A 22,787-nucleotide genomic window follows, 5' to 3' on the forward strand; every position below is an offset into this window, starting at 1 on the left:
ATGCCAATGTGAGTAGCTGAAGCACTTGTGTTATGGAAATCAGAAGTAACGACCGGTACCACAAACACCCTGACCCAAGACAACATAGAAAACTAATGGTAATCTACATCGACTCGGCCGGGAATTGAACCTGGGACCTCAGAGTGGCGTACCCATGAAAACCGGTGTACACACCACTCGACCACGGAGGTCGTCAGGCAGTAGAATATGCGTATAAAGCCAAAAAAGCTATATCAACAAGTAAAAATTACATGCATGTATTAAAATCTCAGAACAAAACAAAGCAGATAGAGCTAACTCCACACAAACCCTAGACAAAAGTGATTATCAATATGTCGAGGTAATGAAAGCCATTAACACCACCGGCTGGATTTCCATAATCTCGAAATGTTCACTCCGACACTTTTATGTCTGCCGAGTGTTTTAAACGCGCTAATTCAACTGTTATTAGGAAACATTAAATTATTCACAACATTAAATCCATTGCTTCGGTATTTTATAAGGAAACAGTTTATTTTGGATTGCTTGGAAGTATAATACTGTGAGTGACCTTGAAAATGAAATCGTGAATTTTACAGTTCAAATAATTTCAGTAATTGTTTTCGTTACAAGGAATAACCACAAAATAAATATTAGACAACATCACATATGTACATTACTCTGATCCAAATGTAAGTAGCTAAAGGACTTGTGATACAGAACCCAAGACAACATAGAAATGTAATGAACTTTTCCTATATCCTACAACCCGTCCCGGGTTCGATACCCGGCGGCTCGGTGGCGTACCCAGAAAACCGGTGTACTAAAATTTTTGATCAGAAGATAAAAGACTTTATTGATTAATTTCGGGCGTTGAACCCAGGAACTACAATATTACACTACTAACATGATTACAAAGCTGAGTCGAATTTCGAAACTATGTACTTAAAAGTAAATTACTAGTTAAGCTAATTCAAAATGTGAATTATTTCACCTTTAATTAGCAGAAATAAATATAAGGCATTCGTCTCTGCTTCGAAAAATTGTTTTTGATCTTATAATGTCTACTCAGCACAAACTATGCCCTACTATAAAAATACACACAAATACACGATAAATAATCTACAATTGATTTGAGTTTTTCTACTTAAATATCGAGGTGAGTACTTATTTTTCAAAAAAAAAAAAAGAAAACTTTATTTGTTTTCTTTCATTCTCTACTATAATAATAGTTATTTTCTACCATTATTACTGCATCGAATATTTATAAGATTGCTAAGCGTGAATTATTAGTTGCATTTTCGTTAAAACTTAACTCTCTATAGTAACGCTGGCTTAAGGGACTTACAAAAAACCTGTGACAAATTGGCCACCCTACCAATTACCCTTTAGCGACCCTTTAACGTCCTTTGACGCCCTATGCGGCTTCTTACTGGTGGTGATTTCGACCCTTCAAATCTGGATGTAATCATCAATAGTTTGAACACTGAATAAGAGCCTTATTCGTCTAACATGCGAAATACATATAAAATTAATTGCACGTACTAATAGTTGAGCGCTTAATTGTTAACCAATAATTAAACTGAGGTTAACATAACGTTGTTATCGGTTTGTTGTTAAAGGGAACGTTTTCTGCAAGTAGATTCTGCTGTTTACGGATTTTTTTAACTGAGCAAAATCTGATCGTGACTATTTTTTATGTTGATTAAATTTATTCGTGTTTTATTTGCATACGTAAGTACATATATGCAAACTTGCGAAAACTTGGCATTATTATTTTGATTATATTCCATTTCGCTTTAGTTATAAATTTTATATATTTAACTGCAAATAATCTGATTTCGGTTTCATTAGAACAATTTTGGCAAGAGACGAAGCATGAAGCCCAAAACAGGACTGGCTGGAGGCTCTTTGTAGACGCCCTCTGCCCCATCCAGGAGACCTAGGAATATAAGTCAAGTAAGTCATGAATAATCTTTTTTGGACTAACGCCTGAGAACCTTCATTTCAAAGGGATAGCTTTAAACTTTTTATATTGCCCAAATTTGTCTACATCATGAGCGTCATAGAACATCCACTAAAAGTGGGATAATTCATTTCGCTCTGATATTCAGATCCGGATAGCAATAGGACCACTTATTTTGTAAAATGTACGACATAAGTTTTATGTAAAGATGAAACCGCAACAAAATCTTAAAAAAATGTCCAAGCTCACATATTTTAGATTACATGACAGAAATGAATCTGATATAACTTTGATCTTTTACAACAAGTATTTTGTATACAACTTCAAATATACATATCAACATACGTGCACAAGTGTGACTTAAAAATACATTCATGTGAAAAAAATAATTTTAATAACGATTTAATAAAAATAATATTTAACCCAAAGAAAAATGAAATAAATCAAAAATTAACTTGAAAACTAAGCTCTAATGCTCATAAGAAGACTATGGAAGATAGACTGTCTTTACAAATAATATCGTAACATACAATTAAAAACAAAAGATACAATTTTTAAATAAAGAATACTGTTTTACAATAATTATGAAAATTTACATGTCGTAAAGATTAATAGTTTCATTAAGAGCCGCATCTGATGAAAATGGTTTCGCTCAATCAATGTACTCGATCGATCGAGATAGCCCGGTGGTTAGAACGCGTGCATCTTAACCGATGATTGCGGGTTCAAACCCAGGCAAGAACCGCTGAATATTCATATGCTTAATTTGTGTTTATTATTCATTTCGTTATCGGTGCTGAAGGAAAACATCAACTGCATGAATCAAATTTCATAGAAATTCTGTAACATGTGAATTCCATCAACCCACATTGGAACAGCGTTGTGAAATATTTTCCAAACCTTCTCCTAAAAAGGGAGAGGAGGCCTCAATGCATTCGACATTCAAATTCATTATCACACCTCGAAGTTTATATTTTATATTCAAACAAATTCTGATTCTTGGTTTGTAAAAGAAAAGAGAGAGTCAACTGTTATAGTATAAGTAAAAATCTTTTATTCACAGTAAAAAAGTCAGTTCAGCGCAGCCTTTATTTGCGGTAGCAGCGTGTAATATGTCCGTTTCCATTATAATACCAATATTTCGAAACATTCAAATTATTATCCTAACCGGAAATATATTGTGGAAGTGTGTGTGATGAAGATCGAATTGAAAATGGCATAACTTCTATTCACCTCTCGCTTGCACACAGTTTTATAACTGTGTGCAAGCGAGAGGTGAATAGATTTATAAACTCTTTAGATGCGGTTATCCGCATCTAAAGAGTTTATAAATATATTTTATATCCAAGGGTAATATGTGTTTGTGTGCGTATATTTATTCGTAGTCTTTTGTTTTACAAATAAAAAAATGTCCTTGCAGATTTGCAATAGTTAATGATGAGTACCTTTATTTTTACATATTGAATTTGTGACCCATGAACAAACTGAAGGAGGATCCGTATTTACCGGTAATGTTACAATCCCTTTTTGGTGAGAATTATTCTAAAGAAAGCAGGAACTGCTATTCCATCTCACGACATTTTTACCAAAAGTGAAATGTAGTTTTCTCTATGGGTGTGCAATCATCACATAGTACGCTTACCGCTGTTTGTACCTTTGTATGCTTTGACATTTAAATGACACAATAGATTTTAATGCGGTTTTTTAGTAGAGAGATTGATTCAAGAGAAAGAATTATACGTATAATAAAGCTTAATACAGCAGAGAAACACTGATTATTTTAGAAGTTTCTACTAGACAGCATGTAATTTAATCGAATATCGTCAAACGCATTAAAATGCAGGGACATAGAGGTTTGCATTATCTAATGACAAAAAAGCTGTGAAAGTTATAAGACATCCTGTAGTATATGTAATATTCACATTGCCCGTAAACGGATGGCTTGTAAATAATAAAAAAAAAATAACTTCGGATCAGGACGTCAACTCAAATGGGTAACCAATTTTTGAGCGTTCGTTCTCGTGCCGTCGACAGCAATGGAACCTCGACGCTTATTAGAGCCGGCGGTCGCAGCGTCTGCATCTCCGGCACACGCCACATTGTTTCACCCAACGCAAAAAACATCTTTTGAATATGTACTTAAACGCGTGCAGCTGGAATATGTCACAGGTATTTTTATTTTTATTCTTTTACACTCTTTTTTTTAAAGCATATTTATTATTATTTGAAAATATTAAAAAAATTGATGTTCCATATTGAATTAAAGCTTTTTTAGTATGCTAGTGATACTGAAAATGATAGGAAATAAACACACAAGTTATACAAAAGTAATTCAGTGAGCTTTGCAGGATTTTAAGCGAGATATCGTTTTATATATACCTTATAACCATAAGACCAGCGTTGGCTTGGAGCTCCATTGAATAATTTACATTAACAGCCACCTTGAGACATATTTATTATTATACTAGCCGTGGCCATGACATATTGTGAGTTTTGAATTTAACAAAAAAGTAATTGTTACAACCTAACTTACTCCTTATTACAGCAGCTATCTGCTAGTGAAATTCCAGTTAAAATCGGTCTAGACATCCCAGAAATTTGCCGGAACATATAAAACAGACAGACAGACCGACAAAAAATTTAAAGTATGTTATTTTGGTATATGTACGATGCTTTCTGTATACATACATATGCATCAGGCAAAAGAAGTCATTCTATTATAATAATATACGATTTTATTATACGTATATTTGTTCAGGCAATTAGCTCAATTGATATGTAATCACCACAGCCTATAGACAAATATTACCCATTTCTTACATCACCAATGTGCAATCGACATTGGGATTTAAGATACTATGTTACCTGTTGACTTCCACGCAGGATATATTAATTTAAATATTAATTTAAATAATTGTATTTAACTAACATGACTTTGTATTTTTAAATGTTAAAAAAGAGTAACTACTGACTTTCTTGCCGGTTCTTCTCGGTAGAATCTACTATCCGAACCGGTGGTCGCTTCACTTAATTGTAAAATGACGATTCAAAAGTGCTTGTAAAAGCCTACTTGAATAAAGTTTATTTTGATTTGATTTGATTTGATTTATGACTCTTGTATTCGTGGTTACACTGACTCTTTCTATTTCTCAAATCTATAGAAATCGAATATTATATAATTTTTAGTAACGTGATTTTAGATCATGTAGATAATAAGGTTTACAAATAGTTGTAACCTCTTGTGTACTTCAACAATAATTAAAAATTATAAGACTATGTGTATTGCTTTAAAATGTATGTTTATTTAAATTGTAATTGTTAAATAATAATAAACAGAAACACACACTCATACATTCTGAAGTAACACTCGCGCTGTATTGATACATTTAATATTGAAACGCTGTTGGGGTTACCAATAAATAAACACCAATATTAATATAGATTCATGATTGGTTTGTCGTTTTTATAATTTATGTACAATATTTAACCAACTCATAATGTATTTAACAATAATGTCATCTCTTATTTATTTGCGTTAAAGGCCGAATATGCAGACAGTATCCGTAAAATAATTAATACTTTGATTCCCTTGCTTATCTTGTCTTAAATCGATGTTAATTGTTTGTTCTTTAATTATTCATATTGTAAAAAATAATTCATTAATCGTATAAGGTAGCTGTTGTTTTACTAAGTGGTAATGATTTGTGCAAGCCCATCTGGGTAGGTACCACCCTCTCATCAGATATTCTAACGCCAAACAATAGTACTTCGTATCGTTGTGTTGCGGTTTGTAGGATGAGTGAGCCAGTGTTACTACAGACACAAGGGACATAACACCTTAGTTCCCAAGATTGGTGGGGCATTGGCGATGTAAAGAATGGTAAATATCTCTAACAGCGCCGTCTAAATGTCTATGGGCGGTGGTGACTACTTACCATCAAGTGGATGGGCCACATCGTCGGCAAACCTATAGAATAATAATAAAAAAACATCTTATCACTAATCATTGACAATAATAATCAAACGTTTAGAATTTAAATAATATATTTTTATACGTATGGTACGATATGACGTCACGTTATCAGAAATCGAATAGGATTAAGATGAAGGAAGGGTCTTCGTATAAATTGAGCGAATCAAAGCTATTTATTTTCTTTTAAATTTGATATTGCTAATCATTATGTCTTCAAATATTCACAGTATCTTGATATTATTACTTATTCAGTGGGTGTTAGGTTATATGTTTAAATATATAATGTGTTGTCTATTGTGAAATATATATTTTTAGAACCAGAAGTAGGTAGTAGTCTAACCTCTAAAACAATTATCTTTAATTTACAATACCAATCAACAACAACAACATCAGCCTGTAAATTCCGCCTGCTGGGCTAAAGGCCTCCTCTCCCTTTGAGGAAAAGGTTTGGAACATGTTCCACCACGCAGTTCCAATGCGGGTTGGTGGAATGCACATGTGGCAAATTTTTTATGAAATTTGTCACGAGCCTCTTGATTGACCCAGTATGATATCGTATAAAAGGTAATTTAAACATATTTCTTAAAGTATTCTCGTATTGTTTTTTGATAGATATAGTATAGGGTTGGCTGACACCGGCTCCAAATATAACAATAACTATAACTACGTTATATAATCGTAAATCGACTTTTAAGTAGTCTAATATTTTTCATTTCATTTTACCTAGGAGGACTCTCAAAAATATGTTAAATATGCAATTATTTTTATTACTTTTTAGTGCATTTTTATTTGTTTTAAAATAGTGTTTTGTTTGAAGTCGGTTTTTCTTTTTGTTAAAATTTTATTTATTTTATTTGTGTGATGTGGCGTTGATTTTGCTTGTTCCTTCCAACAATATTAATTTAATCCTAACCCTAGTATTCACGTTTTACAAAGTAACGTCAAATATGACTGTTACATATACTCTGCAAATAAGAATAAGTCTGTATAAAATACTTACAAATATGGTTCCAGAAACACAATTGCGTACGGTCGGTCGTCCTTTAAAGATCCCGTCCTTCGAACATTAAACTTAAAATATACACAGGCGCAAATAATCGAGGCAATCAATTTTTGAGAATTTTTCGATTATTACCGGATTAAAACGAAGCAACATCGATATATTTAAGATTTTAAATAAACATGATTATTTTTATTATTATAGTTATTAATTACGGGATATTTATCCTGTTTTTTATTTTTGTTCGTTAGAGACATTTCGACATTATGTACGAATGTCGTGTTCACGAAACTGAAGTTTGCGGGTAGATGTGGATAATGTTAGAAGTGTCCATATCGGACTACCTTCTTTCTCATACGTTTGCTGCGTAAATGCCAGGTTCGGAGCTCAGCCGAATAAAAATAAAAAGCATGGTAAATATCCCGTATTCAATAACTGTAACGGTATATTTAAGTCGTTGAAGGTATCAATACGAATTTAAATACGAATGATTGTATTAGTCCACTGGACCGGACGGACTTAAATAAATTTAATAGTAAAAATACCTATTACCAATGATATTCTAATAAACGGATATGTTATACCCATACTAAACAACAGAAAAAAGTGTGCCGCGCCGGGGACCGTTTATTTTACATTTCGTTACAAGTAAAAAGGATATCTTGATAAGAAAAATAAGAAAAAAAGAGACAACTAGATGTTTTAATTGCGCAAAACGTATTACTACGTAATACGACTAAAGGCAAACGTCCCAATTAGGACGTTTTCTAGTCTTCACTTTTTGCGCGTTAATAACATATCTGTTTACTAGAACATCATAGCCTATTACTTTATACTTTTCAACCGACTTCCAAAAGGAGGAGGTTATCAATTCGTCTGTATTTTTTTTTTTTTTTTTTTTTTTTTTTTTTTTTTTTTATGTTTGTTACCTCATAACTTTTTACTGGGTGGACCGATTTTGATAATTTTTTTTTGTTTGAAAGGTAGTGCTTCCCGTGGGGTCCCATTTTTTTTATTTTTTTTTCCGATGATGGTATCCATGTGAAAACGACATAAGTCTTAAATTTGCATTATGTATATGCGCGACAAATAGGTGAATAACTGAAAATCACGTTAACCAATTTTGATAATTCTTTTTTTATTATAAAATATATACATCAAGGGTAATTTGGTGAAAGTTTGGTAAGGTTCTGAGCACAGGATCCATGACAAAGTAACGGAACGGAAGGGAACGGAACAATTCTGAGGAGCACGTTAGCGATACTCGGTCGAATCTTTTATTTATAGGTTATTTGGATATTTGAGTCACCTTCCGTAATGTGGTTATGTTTATGTAATTATCATAGTCGAATATTATAATCAACTAGCTACCTATCCCGGCTTCGCACGGGTGCAATACTGATACTAAATATACTACAGAATTTGTTTATATACGACATCACATCGCAAACTTCTAAAATTATCAGTGTTTCTTTACTATATTGTTCATGTATTATATACACAAACCTTCCCCTTGAATCACACTATCTTTTAAAAAAAACCGCATCAAAATCCGTTGCGTAGATTTAAAGATATAGGGACAGAGAAAGCGACTTTGTTTTATACTATGTAGTGATGGAACTCCTATACAGCTCGCAGTTAGGGTGCGATATGGGGCAGAATTTCTTACTATCTTTAATCAAATTTTGTGTATGTGATGTTATGTCATATGATGTACGAAATATAGTTGGTCTTTTTCAAAGTTTTTTTGCTGAGTTCGATTACAGCTCTTTCGAGGGATCCTTGTAGTTTACGCCGAGTGACGTATTAAATCCGCATTTTCGAAAGTCTATTTTTGCTTTATTCGCAAGTTTCCTTTGAAATTGTCCTCGAAGTAGTTTCTGACTCATATAAACGGAACGCTTAATCTATCCATATTAAAAAAAATTAGTTAGTCAACATCAGCTTCACTTAAAATCAAAAAATAAATAAAATTTTAACAAAAAGAAAAACCGACTTCAAACAAAACACTATTTTAAAACAAATGAATATGCACGAAAAAGTAATAAAAATAATTGCGTATTCAACATATTTTTTAGAGTCTTCCTAAGTTAAATGAAATTAAAAATATTAGACTACTTAAAAGTCGTTTAACGATTATATCATGTAGTTATAATTATTGTTATATTTGGAGTCGGTGTCAGCCAATAAAACCCTACAGTATATCTATCAAAAAACAATACGAGAATACTTTAACAAATATGTTTTTACAAATTACCTTTTACACAATAATATACTGGATCAATCAAAGGGCTCGTATCGGTTTTTTCTTTTGATTGTTGGGGCAAGGGCACCGTGGCTGACACCGGCTCCAAATATACCAATAACTATAACTACATGATATAATCGTTAATCGACTTTTAAGTAGTCTAATATTTTTCATTTCATTTAACTTAGGAAGACTCTAAAAAATATGTTGAATACGCAATTATTTTTATTACTTTTTCGTGCATATTCATTTGTTTTAAAATAGTGTTTTGTTTGAAGTCGGTTTTTCTTTTTGTTAAAATTTTATTTATTTTTTAATCATAAGCTAACAATTATTGCTACCAGTTGTCGCCTGCGACTTGGCTCGCGTTTTAAGGGTTTGGGTTCTCATTTGCTAGGCAAAAAAGTAGCCCTTCTCCTTCCTGGGAATTCTGCTTCATACGAAATTTCATCAAACTCAGTTCATTGGTTTGGTAGTGAAAGAGCGACTAACAAAGTTACTTTCACATTTATAATATTTTACGACACGTACGCAACACCTTTTTTTAAGTAGATGTAATGAATAAATTAATTTTGAATATATATTTTCTATGCTGAATAAATATTCTGACTGTTTGACTGAATTCTGACGTTTTCACAACACTCTGAACAAGTAAATAAAAAAAATCAACCTCAAACGTCATTAATAAACATAATAAAATTAATTCATTCCTTTGACAAAGGAAGTGTTCAAATTGTAAGATCTATTACACCATAAATTAAGACTAAAAGGTATGTTGTGTAGTCATCAAACAGGTATACTAAGGGTGTCTACAGACGAAACAATACGATGTATTAAAATAAACTTAAGATTAAAAGTAATGTGCTCATCAATCAAATATTATACTAAGGGTAATACAGACTGCACAAAAACATTCGATTTTACGGGAAATATTTAATTGGGTTGTCTGGAAGATATTGCTAATTAGCCATAAGTTTACCCATTGTATTTTCGTTTTTGCATTTTACTAATTTTGTTTTTTTGTTTTTTTTTTTTTTTCTATGTGTACTCATAACAACAATAAAGTATATTTCATTTCATTTCAAATTGTGTCATGTATAGTATTGCAGTAATTTTTGTATGGATGCACATTATTTTGAAAACTATGAATATGTGAATTTAAAAGATCAACTATTAATAATATCACAGCGTCTTATTCAGAAACAGATTTATATCTTATGTTAAAGTGTTAATCAATATATGGAATGTATATTTACGGCAAAGCGAGCCTAATGTGGTTAATTCTCCTTTATAACGCTAATAATCATTAGTAGATTTGTGTAATCTAGACCAGGATTGATGACGTTAAGTGCTCCCAAAATCTAATGAAATGAACTATTTAGCTACAAAGGTGGCTATAAAGTAAAGTAGAAGTAAAGTAAAGTAACAGCCTGTAAATTTCCCACTGCTGAGATAAGGCCTCCTCTTCCATTAAGGAGAGGGTTTGGGACATATTCCACCACGCTGTGCCAATGCGGGTTGGCGGATTCACATGTGGCAGAATTTCGTTGAAATTAGACTTAAGGAGTTTACTCACGTTTTCCTTCAGAAAATACAAAAAAGCTTATGAAGATTCTGTGGTGTTTGCCTGGGTTTGAACTTGCAATCATCGGTTAAGGTGTACGAATTCTAACCACTGGGCCATCTCGGCTCAAGTTCGCTATACCTGTAGATAAAGCTATAGAAGCAGTGTATTGAGGGTTATACTCCGATATTGGCAATTTTCTCGTCTAGAGGTAACCACTTAGTTATCACAGAGAGGCTAGATGATATTATATTTCCTTCCTTAATTATTAATTAAGAAACTATGAACATTGATTTTTAAATCACTTTTATTAATAACAAATCATTAATAACGTTGACTGTAATAATAGAATTTTAATTTTAAAATTAATAAAATCTAATACATACTTTGATGCTAAAGGTGAACGATTTAATATATTATAAGATGATATTCCACTTCGCACATGAAATGATCATCTTCATAACTTATAGTATTATAATCAATTCTTTAATTTATTTATGTTCGTAGATAAATGATTGATAACCTTCTGAGATGAAACCAACAATAATTATAAATAAAAATATACTTTATTCAAGTAGACTTTTACTAACACTTTTAAATCGTGATTTTATAAACTATAATAAATGAAGCTACTACTGAATCGAAAAGTAGATTCTACCGAGAAGAATTTTCAGGAAACTCAGTGGTTACTCTTTTTCAACATTTAAAAATATTTCTATATGTAATGTATCATGCCTGGAAGTCAACAAGTACGGTATTGAAATAGTTAAGGTTTAAAAACGTTTAAGGTGGAATTAGTCAAATTGTAAGGTTGCAACGAGGCCGAACGCAACCGCAGACTACTTCAGCCTGTGATTATATCTTTACCCCAGACTCGGTAACTTCGAAGCTATAGTTACGAGTCTTAACAATTATATATTGTTACGAATCAGCGTTTGAAGGGATTACTAATAATACTCTGGGGCAAACATTTTTAAATCGTCATGTATCGAACAGGATTAAATTATACATAAAGCAACTATTGATTCGGAATTTTATTCCTACTTAAATAAACACACTTACCCATATTTTAATCTAAATACTAATTCGAAAATATATGAGTATTTACGGTTTTTTTTGGAAGCAAATTTTCCTCAAGGAAGAAAATAACTAATTTTAAAAGATTAAAATTTGCGTTACAATATTTATTTCAATCCTAAACCTATATTGCATACAATATTGGTCACTGTTTTAATACTAATAATTAATAACAATGTGGATATACTGTAGTTTTTCTTTCCTTACATACGTATACATACATACGTCTTTCCTTACATTACTGTGTAAGGAATGGTTGGTTGGTTTGATGTGCTATCAACCTTGGGAATTAAGGTGGTATGTCCCTTGTGCCTGTCGGTATATCTGATGAGCGGTTGGGTGGCTCCACCGAAAAAGTTGTTTAATAGGTTTTCATAAAATATAATTCTGTAAAATTTGATTCAAAATTAGATAAATATTCTTGTTAATATATTGAAAAATATTCTTCCACGTTAACGTCGCTTTGAATATATCAAGTCTATAATCAACCTTATTATACAAAATGTAATAAGCGTTTTGGACGTTGAGTAATAGGTGGCATTATTATATAGAGGAGTTGGCGTGGCGCCAATCAATTTCGTAAGGCTGCTTTGCTAGGTGTCCCGAATCAGGGGCGATTCTATCAATAACATTTGACGGGCCTCTGTAGATGTTTATAATGGCTTTGTGAGAATTCAATTCGATATTATTGAGCTGTAAGGTTCGATTAATGATTGGGTTCATATTGTTTGTATTTTCATTTAATGTTTAAAGAGACTTTAGCAATTAAACTCGTAGTAAAAGTAACCCTGAATACGTCTAAGTGTTGCAGTATTCTTAGCCTTATCTTATCTTATTTCGTCCATTATCATTAGAACAGCGTTGTAAAATATTACAAGTAAGCATATGCAAATTTTCTCAAGATTTTTTTCTTCATCACCGATCAAGAGATGTTAGAAGCACGATTATGTACGCTGCTTAACAGGATTTAAATCTGCAATCTAAGAGTTCGAGAATCTAGTTGCAAACTAAGAGTAAGTCCTCTGTTATAAAGTGACTACTTTGAGGCTCGCGACGCCGGTCATAAAAATCTCATTAACAGTCCGGAGTCAGAAAGTTAGTAACGTCTTGTGCCTTAGAAAGCAATCGTAACTCGTAAATCCTTTTCTTTTACTCGTCGTGTTGTATTTGCTCTCCCATCGAATTATGAAAGTGCATCGATATTAAATCTCACACTTGTGTGCCATAATATATTCTATTAGCTGATTTGATTGGCCCTCATTATCGACAAATCGAATTGTCAAATTGACAATTCGATTTAAGCGTTTTCCTTAAACCCTGTAACCGATCAATGGATTGGAATAAAATATATTTTTATGGATACTTTATGTATGTGTTCCAAAATGCTTATATATATTACACGGTAAAAATTACAACAGTTTTATGAAGGCTGTAATTAACGTAATCCACCATACTAAAGGAAATGTTCTGTAAAATGTCAATATTTTGTAAGTCATTAAAATCATAATATAATTGAATTAAGGAGCCTTTTACTCACTTAGCCTGTAGCAAGGGCTGGTGAATTATCATTTTAGGCGACTGATTTATACGTAAAGCTAACGTCTCGGAATGTAGATTTTTAGACCTAGAAGAACCGGGTAGAAACTCAGTAGTTACTCTTTTCCAACATTTGAAAAATTTATTTCAGATACTATTACAGTTACAGTACTCTCTCCACACTTTTGTACCGTTTTTACAATCTTGCGTTGATTAAGACTTATTTATAAATGTTTCTTTTAAATATCTGAAGAATTTTACTATAGAGAAAAATATACAAATATTGTGGCATAATATTGAAAAAGCGGATTCGAAAACAAGGGTACTTCTTGCATTCATACAATGATTATCACTGATCCCATCAAAGAGAGCAATGTTGCTGTAAATATAATATTATTTTTAATTCATTGTGACTGTAAAACATATTCCAATTCTCAAGCACCAATATTTTGAAAAGATCAGAAGCTTTGTGATTTCTTTGTTGCAATATGAACACATTTAATATTTGTAGTTTCCCCTACGTTACCCCTACTTATACATCATTTGGTGCTTTATGAGAAAAATATGAGGGTGAACTCAAGTGACTGCGTACAGCGTGACGCCGAAACTACATGATGAAGTCTCTCGCTTATCGTACTTTTAGCGTCAAGTCGCTCAAAATTGACGTCTTCCTTTATCTTATTTGTGCTGTCTTATTAATGTTTTTTAAATTATTAGGAATAATCAGTACATTATAAAACGATTTATTGTAAATAATTAATTATATTTAATAAATCAAAAGTAGTAAAACTTACACGGTAGAAGAAGGTCAAACAAAAGAATGTATGTTATCATACTTTTTAGGAAATTTAAATTCTTTATTACTTTGAATGTATAGAATACCGAATTGTTTTACCCTGGATTGAAGTGACTATTTTGTAGACTACCATTAGCATATTGGCATCAGCACATTAACAACACGTGTTGTAAAGAAACGAACATAAAGAATTAGTGAAATAGAAGAATAATATCCTAGCTTACTACGTTACGTCAACCCTGACGTAAGATCTTAAAACTCACACAAATTGTACGTCAAGCCCGAGCCGCCTATTAGTACCACTAACTTTTCATATATTTTACGCTAACCAGCAATACATAGCACTCTTGTATTCCATCTAGTAGACTTGCCAGCGCAATATATACACTCAAGCATAAGGCTATGCAATTTTAGAAAATATATTTAAATAATGAATACATAAACTTTACGATAAAATAATCAACAAAGATTTATATGAACGAGAAGCAGAATAAACTAATTTGACAAAAGGGAAGCTTAGTCCAATCGTATGCAAATGTGCGCTTTGTATGCGCAATTGTAACTCAATATACAGTTCAGTTTGACGATAAACACGATTATGGTTGCCAGAAATCATAAAAGAACAAAATTATTCATTATTTTATAAGTGATTTTTTTGCTAACGGTTCTTATAAAATATAACGTAACTGCTTCAAAAAGATTCTTGGAGAGTGACATTTTGTACATATAAAATATATTATGTGAATTTGTCACGCCATGAATATAAAGATAATTATATTATTATTAATTCAAAATGCAATCATCACTTTATTTTAATTTTTTCTTTATTATTTAACATTTATTTTACCTACAAAATGTTTTTGTGTTATGTCCCCTACTAAATGTATTTAATATTAAGTTTTCACAAAATTTCGATTATGATCGAAGATATAATTTGGTTTCTTTCAGATATGCGGAATATTCAGCGTAGTATCAGCCTTAAACAACGCTTCACGCTGTATTACAGAAATTAGCACCAAATCATTCGACGCTATAATTAACCCTGTCGTTTCGTCGTCCGTCGAAAATTTGAATAATGAACTCAGCAATACTGTACGAATAATCTCGACAATCCCAGCAAAACAGGGTCGGGAAATATCAGAAAGTTATATAGCATATAACATGATGTAAATAATATGGACATTTTAAGCCCTTTATTATATCAATGAAAATGAAACACAAGTATATGTCAATAAAAAAGTAAGAGTTAAAATATTGAGCAGTTTTGAGGCCATGTGTCGGCAAACATTCACATGACGCTGTGACGAATCTGGGTGATGAGTGATTGTACTTGTACGTCAATGCTTTCTTAAAAGTTATTTATAATTTTCACTGTTCGATTTCGTCCTGATCAATTTCAATTACGGCATTTAATTTCAAAAGAGCGCGCCATTAATTCATACTCTTAATTCCCCCACCTATAATGAGATCGGTCATAGGACACGACTGCAAAGAATTCAGGCACATGACCATCGGTTTTACGAAACTGAGAGTTTACTGAGAGTTATTCAGTAACTTTTGTAACTTTTTATTGGCCCGACCTTGTATTTAAGTTACGTCTTTATCGAAATTAATTCCGCCAAATTTGTACCAGCAACTCTATGTAGTGTATGGTTTAAAAACACATACTAAACATATATAAAATCAATGGCGGGTTAAACCCATCAAAGGTAACTCTCGGGTCTTTGCTTGCTTAATGTAATTAAATTAATGGTGTTTACATACGATTGCTGGCGTAACATGTTATCTTGAACGTCTAAAATTTATTACTGACCGGCCATTGTATAATTTTGCAATATCATTAGTGTAATTACAAATCAAATTATTCGTGACGTTAATATTGTTACCTATTCAATAATTCATTGAATATCGGTAAACCGCTGATATAATTATTATATGACGAAATGTCATATGTGACTGTTCCACGCATTAGATGTTAATCAATGAGGTTAATTATTGTGTTTTGAGTGATGTGTAAGTCATTTGATCTCGGTTGTGGTAATTAATTTGAATTTGGAAGATTATTTTTGGAATTTAAGTTGATTTTAAATATTTATATGTGTGAGTATACGTATAATGTACATACGTGTATGTCTGTGGTGGTGTTTAATGTTTATCAATTATTCATTGTACGAACAAAATTCTTATATCCGATACGTAATTGTTTAAAAGAGAACAGATTAATTTTATCTTTAAATTCTATTTATAAAATACTGACAAGTTGAGAATATAAAACTGAGGCCATGAGACAAGACAATTTGTAAAAAGTCTAGTTTTTGAACAAAAACTTCTAAGGCGCCCTGATGTTAGGAACTTGATAGCATTATATGGGAAATCGATATAAAGTTTAATGCACTTGCTATGAAATAATTTAGTACTCGACTTTGTGCAGGCCCAATAGGTAAGTACCACCCACTCATCAGATATTCTACCAATCATACTTCATGTCACTTTTTAAAGGCTGATACGCAAGTGTAACTACTGACACAACAGATACTCGTATATTGTGGTATATAACATTTTGGTTCCAAAGGTTGGTAGCGCATTGGCGATGTAAATAACAACTTTAAATGGCATGTATTCTGATCAAAGATGAACAAACCTTAGACCAAAACTCAAACCTTATATTTGTTGCAAATCGTTCTTGGTTAATAATAAAGTTTCGGAGTATTGTGAAGTAATATGTCTTCTTCTAACGAATACTACACGGAAATAGCTGTGAAATATTCACCCTCTATACGAAGGCCGTTCATGTTTAAATCATACCAGCAAAACGTAGCCATTGTATATATATGCCTTTTTTTCACGCACAGGAAATTTTCATAGTTACTTTTTTCCATTGAACCGGGTTATATAACATTCTTACTAGCTAAAACTATTGCGATGGTTGTCTTTCTTTATTGAAAATGGAACGTGATTCGTACCTAAGACGGTAAGGCTGATGTTCTGATATAATATATTTGCTGCGCTTTCCATGCTGTATTATACTGGATGATCTCCCCACCCGGCTACTTGAGTCAACCAGTATAGTTGAGAGGGAAAGAGGTAAATGATCAGGGACGGCATAAGTATAATATAAGGTAGCGGAGAGTTTACTTAGGAAAGGTCTATCGCAAGAACTGAGTGCGTCTCCCAAGGTTCATTCTCTATATGCAATAACACATCCATGCGCCCAAGAAACGATAATTCCTAGTAAATTTTCAGGCATGTGCCAACCGATCTATGATGTGTTAGAAGGCTTTTATTTTGTATATATTTTTTTCCGTATCGAGTCATTTTATAAAACTTACAATATTAAGTATAAAAGTTAGCGATGCAACTAATTATACGGCTGTTAAATCATATTAGCTACGGAAACAATGATTCGCTAGTTGCGAATTAGCTTACACATTCAATCAAATTTGGTTTCCGAACGGATGATGAGTGTTCACTGGTGTGGTAAATGATTGTCAATTGTAATGTCAGTTAATTGCAGTTTGGATAATGTGCTCATTGCCTTTTCGAAGTTTTTGCAATAGATAGTGGTATGACTTGTTTGAATTAACTTTTTCGCAATTGCAATTAAATTTTCTTGATGGTAGAGTTTTGGCAGGGATTTATATGAAAACTCTTTTTTTGTGTTCCGGTTTGATGTGTGCAATTGGAAATACAGCGTGTCGTTGGCCTTTTATCAGTTTTTGCAAAAAATATTTAAATTTAAGATATATATACAACAAACAACAACAGCTTGCCATTATAAAGACAAATTGAGCACATGAATCAGCGGTTTTTGTCTGGGTTTGAAGCCGAAATCATCGGTTAAGATGCACGCGTTCTAACCACTAAGATATATATATTTTTTTAAATATTTTTAATAGTCAATTAAGTAAGTAGCTCAAATACATACATTGTTTTAAAAAGAACAAGCAAAGGAAATCATGTGGAATCAAACCTCGGTGTAGAATTAAGTCATGTGATACAAAAATCCATTATATTTGGAATAGAACCACAATATAAAATGCCACATCCTTAGGATAAGAGGAAATGGCTCTAATTCGTTTTGTAAGATTATAAATAAACATTGCATATAAAATAAATCTTTCACGTAATAGGTCACATTTTTACAAAAAGATGTTTTTTAAAGTTACTACGAGTAACTTTGAAGTCAAATTCTCTTTTGGTATTGCACCATGTAACGTTGTTTTATCTATAATTAAAATTCATATCATTGGTTGAAGGTTTTTGATTTCCAACATTTTACAGGTTTTTTATGTGATATAAAAATTAAATTGGGATGAGGATAGGAGGACGAAGAAGTGATACAAAATAATAAATTAAGTTACGCATAAATTTATGGGTATATTTTTAGTTAAAATATTCTTTATGTAGAAAACACAAACGAATCCAGTCTCACATGCAGGTTTCGTTCCCACGTTTTCCAATTTCATTTACTGAGCTTTGAACCCATTGTATTCTTAGAAAATTTAGGTATTTAAATCACTGGACCATCGCGGCTCTATACAAACTATCTTGCTTAATTAGAATATGAATAATATATAACTATTACATCAAATAACGAAGTTGAAATTGAATATAAAACTCGGTATTCGAGTTCATTTTACATTATTTGTATAGTAAAGTTATAAAGGTTACTCTACAGTAGACGTACTTGAGTATATTTGCACAATATAACCGTTCGTTTCGTATTCGACAACTTCAGAAATCCGAACTGATATTCTAAATTTGAAATTATTTATTTGTTTGTATTTATTATTGTATATATGTGCTTAATTTGTGTTTATAATTCATCACGTGTTCAACGGTGAAGGAAAGCATCTTGAGGGAACCTGCATGTGTCTAATTTCATCGAAATTCTGCCACATGTGCATTCCACCAATCCGCATTGGAACAGCGTGGTGGCATATGTCCCAAACCCTCTCCTTAATAGGAGAGGACGCCTTAGCCCGGCAGTAGGAAATTTACAGGCTGTTACTGTACTGTACTGTACTTATTTGTTTGTTTGTTACGCTTACATGTTTATTAAACCGATCATAATTAAATTTTGCACTCACAGAGGGTACAAAACGAACATATGACACACTGCTATTATAACTAACACCTGTAGGCGCCACTCCCACACGTGGAATAATCAACGGGCGGAAATTAGTATTAATTACTAGAGCATATTACAAGCGAAGAAGGAATACAGATAAGGAAACCTCGGATTTATGTAAGTATTCCATGCGATTTACTAATAGCTTAGATCTACATATTGTACGCTATATACAGTACTAACCTTTTACACTTTATTTGGTGGTATGACTTTGTGCAAGCCCGTCTGGGTAGGTACCACCCACTCATCAGTTATTCTACCACCAAATAAGAGTACTCAGTATTGTTGTATTCCGGTCTGAAGGGTGAGGGAGCCAGTGTAACTACAGGCACAAGGGACATGACATCTTAGTTTGCAAGGTTGGTGGCACGTTGACGATGTAAGGAAGATTTGTTATTTCTTACAGCGTCATTGTCTTTGCGTGATGGGGACCACTTACCATCAGGCTGCCCATATGCTCGTCCGCCAACCTATACCATAAAAAAAATCCTAACCTTAGGCAAAAAACATTGACAACCAACGCATACTACTCAATACAAGATTCTATCAAAAATAAAAAAAAAAACGTTACCTAAGTTATCAGTTAGGTATCTACATAAAAAAAATATTCAGTTGTCAATTTAGTTTAGGAGTGAGATACGAAGTGAATTATATTCCGCACAATATTATAGATTATATATAAGCTCCCGACAAATTATATCGCGTCTATTCGATCTCAAGTGCCGTTGATTCTTATTTTATCTTCTCTTGTTTGTAATAGGCTATAGTTGCTCTGAACCTACCTTACCGCACTTAAGCTTCACCTACGTTAAACACTAATGCTTCTCCCCGAGGTTCAAAAGGTGAATGATTCAGTCTGTAATGAGATATAACTTTTGCCAAATAAATTGGACTATTGAACGAAAATAACTCATGATTCTCACTGGATGTTGTTGGCTTTCAAACAAATTCCTCAAATTTATTATTCTATATTGAGGAAAATGTTTTGACTTCGTGCTGACAGGAGCTGTGTAACGCCGATACTTATCAGAAGCCACCCTATTTTTCATCGCCAGATATCGTTGAAGGATCATGCGATCTAACCTTAATGGTAGTATTTCATTTCCACTTGATTATCATTTTCTTTTGAAATAGATTCAATGAATACTTTTTTAAAATACACTAGTTAAAATATTATCTAAAAAATAAATGAATAGTTTTTGTATAGTTTAATAAAGTGTGCCATCGGCTAATATGTTAGCGCATTAGTCTGTTGATCCCAAGAATCTGCCCAAGACCAATACCAAGCACATTTTCTGTCAACATATTTCTCAATAGAAAACTTGGAGTTCGCAGTATTACACTTTCGTTCCTTGCATTATAGGAGTAAGGGAATGGAGTGCATTTATTAAGCGCTCATACTTCCACAGTATAATACGTTCTACGATGACTTTTCTTGCGGCAGTTTTCAATTACGAATCGTTGAAAATTCTACCCTTAAGCGAAACGAATCGCTTTAAATTTAGTAACTTGAAAATTGAAAATTAAAAATGTATTTGTGGATGTACAGTCGGGGGAAGAAAAGGTTTGTCACCTTAAGGTCTATTTTCGTGTGCTCTATGAGCGATAATCTGCTTTACCGATCAAGAATGACATATTGCTTCGCAATGATTTGATGTTTCGATTCAAAAGGTACTACGAGTTTAAGATTTTATAAAGGAATTAATTTGAAAACTGACGAAGGTTCTCTTACTTTGACTGTACTTTAATGAAAATGGCTTTCAACAGAGCGGTTCAGACAAGCATATCTAAATAAGGTGGTCAACAGAAACGTCAGCACGTAGGAAATTTTAATCCAAATAAGCCTTGTTTCCTGAGATAATTACCATGCAGTGTAGTCAAGCACTGAGCTGGAAGCGAGCCAAATACGAAGTTTCATTCTATATTACTAGCTAGATAACCGGGAACTTTTTATAGCGTTAATTGCTTGATACAATTAAATATTAAAAAAAAACTGATCTAGGACTTACCTAGAATATTGAAGAATTTTGATCATCTATTTTCATAAAAATGGTAAATGTGTTGAGCCGAGATGGCCCAGTGGTTAGGAACCGATGGTTACGGGTTCAAACCCAGCAAGCATCACTGAATATTTATGTGCTTAATTTGTGTTTATAATTCATCTCGTGTTAGAAAATAAAGGAAAACATCGTGAGGAAATTTGGATGTGTCAAATTTCATAGAAATTCTGCCACATATATATTAACGTGGTGAAATATGTTCCAAATCTTCTCCTAAAAGGAAGAGGCCTTAGCTCAGCAGTGAGTAATTTACAGGCTTTTTTTGTTGTTGTTACATGTCGCAATGTTGTATAAAATACATATTCTAAAAGTATCAGCCATACGTGCGTTGACAACATGTTGCAAGCTATAGGCTTCAGTTACAGTACAAGAACGATCATCCATCACTCTGAAACCTGGAATACTGAATTGATGGTAGAAGATGAGGATATTGTCTTTGATAATCTGTCAAACTTATTTTAAATGAATTATCAGAAAATTATAATATAACTTCTTAACTATAAAGCATTCTTGCCACCATTCCACGCGGTCAAGATTTATAAAGTAACTAGTTTTAGTTCATATTTGTATATATATATTTAAGCATTTAATGTTGTTAATTCTTATGTTAATAAAGAGTTTTTAATATAACTTTTATTTTATTTTAATGAAATATTAAAATATATAGGTTACAGTTTAGGATAGTTTATTTGAAAATCGAAATTGTTCAGCTGGTGCTGTATTAATAAACAAATAAACAAAAACTTCATGTTAATAATAAAAGTGGATACAAGTGTCTGCAGTTTTAGATGTAACCGTAACTTGTTGTTACCCGCGGCTTCGCTCGCATCTTCGTTTGGCAAAAAAGTAGCCTATGTCCTTCCTTGACGATCAAATTTGCTTCAAACCAAATTTCATCAAATTCTGTTCAGCGGTTTGATAGTGAAAAATTGACGAACAGACAGGCTGACAGTTACTTTTACATTTATAATATTAATATAGATCCTCGTTCTGAATCTAATTTATTTTCAAAACACAGCATAAACTGAAATTTGTAATGGAGATAAAATATCAGGAAATCATAGAAAATTGCCCTATTGTTCGACCGGTAATCGTTATATCTGCAGCAGACAGCGATAGTTTCCTTTCAGCTTGCCAATTCTGAAACTTATGTGGATCGCCTGCTTCAGTCTGAGGAAGGCCAGGAAGCAATGCTTCGATACTGTATTTCGATAATCGGATCTGAACAAATTGTCTGAAGGAATATACTGAAATTGCATAGCATGTTCAATTATTATCATACAAGTTATTTATAATTTATTTTGTTTTGTTAATTTTAAAGTATGTTTTTTTTAAAAACTACTGAATATATTTCATGGATAAATATAGCAAGAAACGCAGATAGAATGATTGTGATAACTTTACAATGTTATATTTTTCCGTATGCAAAATCTCTTGGAAGTGTTTCGAAGTCTAAA

This window comes from Vanessa cardui, chromosome 1, assembly GCF_905220365.1.
Source record: "Vanessa cardui chromosome 1, ilVanCard2.1, whole genome shotgun sequence".
NCBI lineage: Eukaryota > Metazoa > Arthropoda > Insecta > Lepidoptera > Nymphalidae > Vanessa > Vanessa cardui.